The sequence below is a fragment of the Mus pahari genome, chromosome 2 (genome assembly GCF_900095145.1).
Source record: "Mus pahari chromosome 2, PAHARI_EIJ_v1.1, whole genome shotgun sequence".
In the NCBI taxonomy this organism is placed as follows: Eukaryota; Metazoa; Chordata; class Mammalia; order Rodentia; family Muridae; genus Mus; species Mus pahari.
In genome coordinates this window covers 130,206,444-130,217,728 of record NC_034591.1, presented here as the reverse complement: position 1 = coordinate 130,217,728, position 11,285 = coordinate 130,206,444, and positions in this window count along the sequence as shown.

Below are 11,285 nucleotides of genomic sequence, written 5' to 3'. Positions count from 1 at the left end.
TTAAAAAAAAAAAAAAGCCAGTGTGCTCTTCCCTCCTTTCGGATAAGCAGTTTGAAGAGCAGGTTCACAACAGTTTCTAAAAGAAGGCTTGTGGCGGGGGGGGGGGACATGCCGACACAGACCCCACCCCATCAGGCATCACGGCCCACAGAGACTACAGTCCAGTCTCACTTCTCACCAGAGACTGTGAAGGGGGTGGGGACACACAGAGACTAGGACCCCCACTTGGCCTCATATCCCAGCGGGGACTGATTAGAACACGTGAGACACAGGCTCCCATCTGACCTCACATAACACTGGCGTCTGAAGGGAAAAGTGGGGGCATGTAGAGACAGGGGCCCGCAGAGAGGATGAGGGTGGGGACGTGGATCCCTTCAGTCTCATACACTCCCCTGCTTCCCAGCAGACTGAGCAGCCTAGATTCTGGCAAGGTATCCTTATATCAAAAGCAAAAAATGCTTTCTTCCTCCCTCCCTCCCTCCCTCTCTCCCTCCCTCCCCCTCCATGCTAGAAGGCCAACATCCTTCTGAATTACAGTGGTGGATACAAACCAAAGCCACAGACCAAAGCCATCAGGAGGAGCAGGCTCTTTAGTAATTACAAATAGTAAAATCCAATCAAGCTCAAGTACCATGAAACAAGCCCAAGGTCAATGTTCCTTCCACATTCTGGACCACAGACAGACAGTAAGAAGCCAAGCCCCAGCACCTCTCACACATCTGTTACATTAATCTGAGCACCCCACACTCAGAGACGCCAAGACGTTTACTCAAAGCCACACAGCTCAAGAATGTTTGCCGAGACTGTGGTCGAGGAGTACTCCCTTTGGGTCTCTCACCTGAGTACCAGTGGCATCTGGGAGATGCCTTACTCTGGGTGGGGTCTGCCCTGTGCCTGGTCTATGCACACATCCCCAGCTTCTGTGTGCATGGGGCACCAGTAGCGGAGACCTCCCAGAGTGACAACTGCCCATCTGATGTCAGATATTCCCTGGAGTACAGAAGAAAGTGTTCCCACAGCAGTGGTACATTTTTCAAGCCTAGGGTACAACATGCATCTCACAGTAAAGGGGGGGGGCTTGCTTGTGTTGTGGGTTTAAAAAGTGGTGTGTGTGTGTCCATGCATCTATGGGTCCATGTGTCTGTGCGTCTGTGTGTCTGTGCGTCTGTGTGTCTGTGCAGGTACTCTCAGAGGCTCGGAGAGCCCGCTGGATGCCACAGAGCTGGCAGTATGAGTATCTGAAGACTGCTGGGCTGGGGTGCTGGGATCCTCTGCAAGAGCAGTTCATGCTCTGACGCAGAGCCATGTCTTCAGTCCTTGATTTGTTTTCATTTTGTTTTTTTGTTTTGTTTTGTTTTTTGTTTTTTGTTTTTTGTTGTTGTTTTTCAAGACAGGGTTTCTCTGTATAGTCCTGGCTGTCCTGGAACTCACTTTGTAGACCAGGCTGGCCTCGAACTCAGAAATCCGCCTGTCTCTGCCTCCCGAGTGCTGGGATTAAAGGTGTGTGCCACCACCGCCCAGCTTTGATTTGGTTTTTTGAGACAGGGGCTCATGTAACCCAGGCTAGCCTCCAACTCAAACTCTCTATATAGCTAAGGATGACCCTGAGCTTCTGATCCTTTTGTCTCTCATCTCCTGAATTCTGGGATGAGGGGCATGTGCCACCATGCCCAGTTTTATACAGTCCTGGGGACAGATCCCATGGCCACCGGATTGATAGGCGATTTCCCGAGTGCTGCCAACTGAGCCACATCTCCATGCCCAGTATGGATTCTTCACCAGTCAGATCTTATCTGGTAAAGCCAGGAGTTACCTGAGAAATTTAAGCTCTTTTTTCATGGGAAGCGCATAACAAGAGGTAGCTTCCACATAATCTAAATCAAACGCCATCCATCTTTCTCAAAGGTAATAATCTGACGAAAACCTGCAATGGTGACTTCAGATGTAACATTCAAGGCCCTTAGTACTGTGCCTGGCATAAAGAGGGTGCACGATTGTTGTAACTCCCATATTTTCCAACAGCCATAGCTGCCCCAGTCTAGCTAAAGAGACCACCTTCTCTTCTCATTATTGCTTTGGCTTGCTTTCATTTACTTATTTGCTTGCTTATTTGTTTGTTGGTTTGTTTGTTTAGACAGGGTCTTAATATGTAGACCAGGATGGCCTCAAACTTACAGAGATCTGTCTGCCTGTCTCCCAAGTGCTGGGATTAAAGGCACGTGCCAGCACTAACTTGAACTTTAGAAATCATTCATCTTACTGATGAGTACTGTTCCATGCCATTTAAGACAACTTGCCTAGCCTTCCTTGGAAGCTTCAGAGTTAGTAAAAATCTTTCATGGTAATCTGAAACATGAAAAAAGATGTAGACCCAAGGTGGGTAATCTCAACACCTGCGACATCTCTGGCTACTAATGACCTCAAAAAAAAAAAAAAAAAAAAAAAAAAAAAAAAAAAGATAAAACAAAGAAACCTATCTCCACTGTGTTAGTCCCCAAGAAGACTCACCTGCAGGTGTGTGGATGCAGACCAGTCTATAAGGACCTCTAGTCACCATCCTGGGAGGGGCCTCATGGAGCCTCCAACCCCCTAGGGGACTGCTCATATTGGGATCAAGGTAGACCTTCCAATCTTGGAAGAACCATTGGTACTGACACCTGACCCTGACTCCAGGCTCTCTCTGGCTTCCTTTTTCATATGCTAGGGCCTTGCCTTCCACACGTGTGCCAAAGCCGTGCCACTGGAGTCTACTGCACTGGGAATGGGAATGCCCAGCCTTGGCTTTTTGATCACCTGAATTCTGAGCTGCATCGATCTCAGCCTGCTTTGGGCATTTTGTTACAGTAACAGAGAGTGAGGGTCACTAAAGCAGAGACTATCATCTTAGACCATTCATGACAATATAGGAAAATCTGAAGACAAAATTAAATCTTCAAGGTGTTGTTTGTATATGCTGGTGCCAACCCTACTGACCAAAAGGCTCTGAGAGGGCGGACCTCTGCTGCACTCATGGCTCTCTTTGGGCTGTGAAAAACATTATCTTTAATATTTCCCAAGGTGTCAAGAAATGAGATTTGACTTAATTTAATGATAGGAAAAATGATAAGAGTACATCGACCACATTTGTTTTTAAAAACACAATAAAAATAAATTTCATCTGAAAATAATAAAACAATGTGTTGTATTTTTTTTTAAAAAAAAACAGGTTTATTTTCTTTAGAAAGAATGAGAATTCAGGATTCCATTTGGGCATATTCTGAATGGATCCCCATTCCAGCCTATGCTATTCATTTGCATAGATGACACTTCTAGTTGAGTAAGTAAAAACCATTAATTTCTTGGCTCCCATTCCAGGTAAAAAGCACCACGGGCAAGGCTGTGCCAAGGATGGCATAGTCTCCTTGTGTCTGGGAGGGCATAATTTGCACATCACTCTAAGCTTGGCAGTGCCACCTTCTGTGTGCACAGAGCAGATGCTGGTGGCAGGAGACCATTTGAGCTCTGCTGCAGAGGTCAGTCCCAGTGAAAGAAGCAGTTGGCAGGTGACCTTGAGCTTGGGCAGAGGTCCCAGGGATCTTCTGGGGGTGCAGGTCAACATCCTGGTGTCTGGGGGCTGGAGAAATAGTTCAGTAGTTAAGAATGTTTACTGCTCTCAAAGAGGACCTTGGTTCAGTTCCCAGCACCCACATGACATCTCAAAACCACCCATAACTCCAGTTCCTGGGGGATCCAACACCCCCTTCTGATTCTGACAGTTCCAGGCTTATACATGCCACACATGCAAACATGAAGGCAAAGCAAGCATACACAGAAAACACATATACATACACATAAGCACATGCACATACACATAAAACAGGCATACACATAAAATTAAAACAAATACATTTTTAAACAAAATATGTTTCTTAGATATGATACTAAAGGCACTCATGAGGCTGAGGCAGGAGGATCAGCTTGAGTTCTGCCTGAGCCGCACAATGTGTGCCAGGGCAGCCTTGGAAACATAAGGAGATCTTGTCTCAAACAAACAACATGGGAAACTTGTGTTTCAAAAGGAAGCATAGGGCTGTGGAAGGCAGAGGATCCTTTGGTCTGTATTTGATCTGTATGTGATATATCTAGGATACACTCACAATGCACTGCAGCTGTGACAGGGTCATGTAGGAGTGTGTGGACAAGCAATGGCATTGACCACATTGGGTAAACATACCATGCTCTCATGAATGAGACAGTCTGATAAAGACTTTCTAGGACATAGCATCACCAGGAAGGGGCCTGTGACTACAGAAAGAACTCCTACACAACCATGAGAAGATGAGAAGTGGTCCCCTTAACAACCAGGAAAGGATCTGAACAGACATTTTACTGAAAAGACAGAAAAGATAGGAAATGCCTTCCAACCCCAGGAAAATATTTGCAATAGTGTGGATCTCTAGGGAAATGCAAATCACTACCACAGTGACACACTACTTCGTGTCTACTGGGCTGATTAATAATTAAGAAAGAACAATAGCCAGTAATGGATGTAGACAAGTTAGCCTCAAGGGCTGCTGGGAAAATATGAAGTGGCACAGGTGCTGTGGGAGGCAGCGCAGGTTCCTCAGATGTCTAAATATAGTCTCCTTTGGAGCTGAAATCGCATGCCTAGATGCTATCCGCATGCCAGAGAACCAAGAACGTGTGTCCACAGGAAACAGGCATGCAAACAGCATTGTTCACAATGGCCTAGAGAAACCCAAGACAGCAGCTGGTGGCTGTATCCTAGCTACACAGTCTATTACTGAAAGGGTCACTGGACACCAATCAGCGAGAAGGAACAAAGTGCTGACAGGCTGAGTCACGCATGGTTCTACATGCCTTTCATCCAATGCATGTGTGGCAGAAGCAGGCAGATCTGCTTGCAAGCTTAAAGACAGACTGGTCTATACAAAAACAAAACAAAAACCACACACACACACACACACACACACACACACACACACACACACACAACTCCACACAATGAAACACAAAGGCAGCGATTATCCAGAACCAGCAAATCAGAGAGACAGGTAAACAGACACACAGACAGATAGACAGTTTGTAACGACTCAAGAACAGGAAGTGGCTCAAGAACAGGAAGAATCTTTGGGGAATGACAGAATGTGCTGCAGTTGATGTGTGTGTGTGTGTGTGTTGCCTGAATGTATAGATGTGCTCCCTGTATGAGCTTGGGACTTGGGGAGGTTAGAAGAGCAAGCACACCAGACCATCCTTTAAGGATGGTTGTGAGCTGCCATGCAGGTGCTGGGAACTGAACCTGAGTACTCTACAAGGCAATCAGCACTCTCAACCACTGAGCATCACTCTGGCCCTTCGCATTTGAATCATATGACTCACGGTATAAATGACTGAACTTTATAGCATATGAAATATGCCTCAATAAAGTTGTTTTAAGTTTTTTTTTTTTTTTAATTCCTCCAAAGTAGAAGGATTGTAAGTTCAAGGTCAGCTTGGGTTGTGTAGAAAATCCCTACCTCAAAATCACAACCAAACCAGAATAATATTTTAAAATTTCAGTGCATTAAGAATGAGGCTGCAGGGCTAGGTGGAGGGGCACGTGGCAGGAGGCAGAGGCTGCCCAGGGCTCTGCATCTCTGTATCTGTTAAAATCATCTTCTCTGTACTCGTGTGGGGAAACAGGATGGACTCCAAGATCCTTAGGACCACTGATTTATTTCTTTTCTTAAAAATATTAAATTTACATTTTTATGTGTGTTTGTCCCTAGGACTGTGTGTGTGCACTGGGCCTGGGAAGGTCAGAAGAGGATGTTGGGGGAGGCTGGAGTTACAGATGACTGTGAGCATCATATGAGTGCTAAGAACCAGACCTGGATCCTCTGCAAGAGCAGACAGTGCTGGTAACTGCTCAGCCAATTCTCCAGCCTCAGAACCATCTAAATGACAGCAAGCCAGTTGACTGACAGAACAATAGCTTCAGCCAGTACCAAGACTTAACTGTTGCATAGGCAGTGGTTCAAGCACAAGCCAGGCATGTGGGCGTGTATGAGGCTCTAAGTTCAATCAAACAAATAAACTAAGTATGTATACACACACACACATGTACACACACATGCACACATGTACACACACACCTCATTAATCTTACAGTTTCTTGGTGAGGGTACACAGTGAGTTGTCACTGCTAACTTCTGAGTTAGTCATCAGAACTTCCCCAGTCTCCCCATGTTAGGACAGTGGCTCTCAACTTTCTAACGCTGTGACCCTTTAATACAATTCCTCGTGTTGTGGTGACCCCCAACCATAAAATTATTTTCATTGCTACTTTATATCTGTAATTTTTCTACTGTTATGAATCCTAATGTAAATATCTGATATTCAATCCTGTAAAAGGATCATTTGACCCACGGGGAGGAGGGCGTCAAGATCCACACAAGGTTGAGTACCACTGGCTTAGAAGATCATAACTGTTTAATTGTCTGGCCCACCCCCACTGAGATAGATGGATGCAGAAAAGGGGTGCCTAGGGATGCGTGGTCCCCAAAGGAATGTATGGGAAGCTAAACCCAGCTTTCTCTTCCCTCTGGCTTTGGACATCAGTGATGAGAAGGTGCTTCAATCTTGGAGAGGTCCTTCCTCTCACTCCTCACACCTCTAGTGGCTTCCCCTAAATCAAAGATGTAGAACTGAGGCTTACAGAGCTTGACACCAACACTATGAGACCCAAGGTGGGGCGACAATGGACTGGGGTGTGACTCGGTGACAGAGCACTTGCTGAGTGTGGGGGCCCTGGGGTCCAGCCTCAGGCTTCATAAACGCAGCCATGAGAGTAAGCTGCACTTGAAGAGCCACACCCCACCCAGCACACCAACTTCCCAGACCTTCCAGCGACCTCTGCCTCCCTTAGCTCCCAGCCTTCCTTTTCACTGGGAGAGAGGGAAGGAAATAAATGCTTTAAATAAAAATGTCAAGAAAAGGAAAATATGAACATCAATGCTAAGGTTAGACAGAACTAGTCAACGCAACTCCCAACCCAGCACGTGAGTGTCATTTCAGGATATGAGGAGTGAAGTTTCCTTTTTTCTCAAATCCCTGAAGATTCAGCTTTGAGAGAGACACTTCAAAAAAACCAGTGTTACCCAGGATGGTCTCTGCTTCAGGGAGGAAAAAAAAAAAAAGATTTACAAAACTGCAGTGAACAAAAGAGAGACGAGGTGGGCGGTGTGGGTAAGCACACCCGGAACTGGGTGCTCCCTCATCTATCTCCCAGAGATAGGCAAGTAACCTGGGGCCCAACAGGCTGTCACCCTGATCCCACACTCAGGGGTCCTCAAAACCACCGTGCTTGTCTCAGAACCAAGAGCATGCAGAAATGGGGACCAGTGTGGCTGTGGGTGCCATCTGATGTTCCTTCACTTGGTTTTGCATTCACCCATCTGTCCACTCATTCTGCCTTCATTCATTCATTCATTCATTCACCAAATCTTTATTGAAGGAAATCCTCCTTGTGAATAGATATAAGGACAGGACTCAGCCCCTGCTGTCCTGCAGTGGGCAGCTCTTACCAGCAGGTCTTGCCCCTGCCTTCCCAGACTGCATCTCAGTGTTCTGTACCTTCTACTTCCTAGGGATGGGGCGGGCATGGTTTGTTTTCTATTCTTTACTAAACACAACTGGAACCCTTAGACATACCTGCAATGTTCCTATAGTCCCAGCTACCTGGAGGGCTGAGGCAGGAGGATAACTTGAACCCAGTAGTGTGGGAAGCTTGGACATAATGAGACTCAATTTCAAAAGTAAATAAGCAAATGGACCAATCCCTAGAAAGTACTCTAGGGATTTTTATTCTTAATTGTGTGTAAGAGTATGTGTGTGTGTGTGTGGGGGGGGGGAATGTGAACCTAGGTGCAGTTGCTCAAGGAAGCCTGAAGGGGGCACTGGATATCCTGGAGCTGCAGTTGCATGTGGTTTTGAGTTGCCTGATGTAGTTGCTAGGGACTGAACTTGAGTCCTCTGCAAGACAGTTCTTATTCTTAGCTACTGAGCCATCTCTCCAGCTCCAAACATTGTTTTTGTTTTTTAAAGACAGGGTCTCACTGTTTTTCCCTGGCTGTCCTAAAACTTGCTATGTAGGTCAGGGTATCCCCGGACTCACAGAGACCTGCTACCTCTGCCTCCAGAGTGCTGAGATTAAAGGTGTTCAGTAGTACACCCAGACCAGACATTAGTCTTAAGATAAGCACAAGGCTGACATGACAGGTCTTGGAGATGCAGAGGCCAACTCACCATGAAACTTGGAAGCCCAAGAATGATCTGAAGGGGAGCTGGAGAGATGACCCAGTGGTTAAGAGCACTGACTGCTCTTCCAGAGGTCCTGAGTTCAATTCCCAGCAATCACATGGTGGCTCACAACCATCTGTAATGGGATCCAATGCCCTCTTCTGGTGTGTCTGAAGACAGTGTATAGCATACTCATATGCATAAAATGAATAAATGTTAAAAAAAAAGGATTAAAAAAAAAAAAGAATGATCTGAAGATGTATTTCCTGGGCTCTTTCTTGGCCACATGAGGTACAGGGAGGAACCAGGAGTGCAGACAGAAAGAGAATCCTCAAGCAAAGCCCACTGTGTCTAGTTAAAGGCCTTAGAAAGTAGTAGCCTGGAAGAAATGGCAGCCTTTCAGTCTTAAACGGCTGTACTCCAGCCACATCCTGCAGAAGGCCCTCAAGTTCTTGTCAGCAAAGATACAGCCCTGCTCAGGAGTCTCCCTTCCCGCCCCCCGTGGATCTGAGTCTAGAACTCTCAGCTACTTCTCCTACACGCCACCGTGGTCCCCTCCACAGACTAAACCTCTGAAACTGTGAGGCAGCTCCAATTAAGTGCTTTACTTTATAAGAGTTGTGTGGTTGTGGTAATAGAACCCTGACTGAGACACCCACAGACAGACACCACTAGAGAGCAGGTCTCTGGTTCCCTTTACTCCCACGGTGATGGACTTGGGGAGCGGGAGCCCCCGGCCTCTTCTAGTGCCAGCAGAAGCTGAGTGGGGTATCTTGACTTCACTCCTATCTGGAGTTAATGGTGCAATACATCTCCCAGTAATGACTCCTTCTTCTACCCAAGGAGGGACAATAGAAACCTGAAATGTGATCCAGGGTCCCCTAACATAGTCTAGAAAAGTGCCTACATTTCCATAAAAGGCACATGTGTTATATAATGGGCATACTACAAATAAAAATGTAAAAGATTGAGAGATGGCTCAAACGGTTGAGAGTACTTGGTGCTCTTGCAGAAGACCCAGGTTTGGTTTCCAGCACCTACACAAGATATACTATAAATGGCTGTAGTTCCAGCTCCAGGAGACGTGATGCCTTTGTTGGCTTCTGTGGGTACCAGACATGCACATATGGAGGTAGGCATATATGCAAAACGCATACACAAAAATTAGAACAAATAGGCCCTTCTTTCTTTCTATTTTTAAGGATAAAAAACCCCAAATATATATATATTTTTTTCTAATTTTTAAGGACATGTGCTGACCACACAGCTTAGTTGTTAGAATGCTTGCGTAGCATCTGAGTCTTGGGATTGGTCCTAGTCCTATATAAACCTGTCGTGGTAGTGCAGGCCTGTCATCCCAGCATTCCAGAGGGTGGGGGACAGGATAAAAAGTTTGAATTTCAGGTCATCCATGGCCTATCCAAGGCTAACCTGGGATACAAGAGACTCTCTCAAAAACACACAAAAATGGGGGCTAGAGGGATGACTCACTGGTTGAGATGTTTGCTAGGCTTTCAGAGAACCTGAGTTCCTTTCCTATCACCCATGTGGGGCAGCTCTCCAGGGGATCTGTCGCCCTCTTCCAATTCCAGTTCCCTTCCAGGAACCTGCATACATGTTCTCATTCTCTCTCTCTCTCTCTCTCTCTCTCTCTCTCTCTCTCTCTCTCTCTCTCCAAAAATAAAGTATTAAAAAGTTTAAAGCAAACTTTAATAAACAAACAACAGCAACAAAAACTACTGGTAAGATACAACAGTCTCACAATAGTTTAAATGATTTTTTTTTCTTGAAGAATTGCCATAAAGTGTTTTAGAGGTCAAAAGTAGATGTGCTTGAGATAAGTGAAAACAGCCGGGCGTGGTGGCACACGCCTTTAATCCCAGCACTTGGGAGGCAGAGGCAGGCGGATTTCTGAGTTCGAGACCAGCCTGGTCTACAAAGTGAGTTCCAGGACAGCCACAGCTACACAGAGAAACCCTGTCTCGAAAAACCAAAAGAGAGAGAGAGAGAGAGAGAGAGAGAGAAGTGAAAACAATCGAAAGACTCAGGAAAAACATAAGATGCAAGGAGGAGCTGAATGGAAACCTTAGGATAAAAATAATAATAGTTGAAATGAAAACTCCATAGATGAGGTCAAGAGCAGAATGAAGGCAGGTAAACTGGCTGAGTAGCTGTCTTAGTCAGGGTTTCTATTCCTGCACAACATCATGACCAAGAAGCAGTTGGGGAAGAAAGGGTTTATTCAGCTTACACTTCCATACTTCTGTTCATCACCAAGGAAGTCAGGACTGGAACTAAAGCAGGTCAAGAAGCAGGAGCTGATGCAGAGTCCATGGAGGGATGTTCCTTACTGGCTTGCTTCCACTGGCTTGCTCAGTCCACTCTCTTATAGAACCCAAGACTANNAGCCCAGAGATGGCACCACCCACAAGGGGCCCTCCCCACTTGATCACTAATTGAGAAAATGCCTTACAGCTGGATCTCATGAAGGCACTTCCCCAACTGAAGCTCCTTTCTCTGTGATAACTCCAGCTGTGTCAAGTTGACACAAAGCTATCCAGTACAGTAGCCATGTCTACAAACCCAACACGTAAGAAAGAGAGGGAGGGGGATTGCCACAAGTCCAGGACCAGGACCAGTCTAATCTACCACACTGTACAACAACAGCAACAGCAACAGCAACAACAACAACAACAACAAAAAACCAAAACAAAAAGAGTAAGTGAACTGGAAGATTAATCAAAGGAAATTACTCAATTCCAACACCAGAGGGAATCAGTCTAGATTTAAAATAAGCAAGCGCCAAGAAGCTATGGGACTAATAAAATGGATTTAATATTCATGCAATAATGCCAGAAGGATGCAAGATAGTAAGGATAAAAATATACTGGGGGGAGGTGCTAGATTTACTAAAGTTGACAGAAGATGCAGAATTCATTCTTTTTATCATTTCTTGACCCAGTGTCTGTCAGAAACAACCAATGCAACAAAGGCTTATTCTG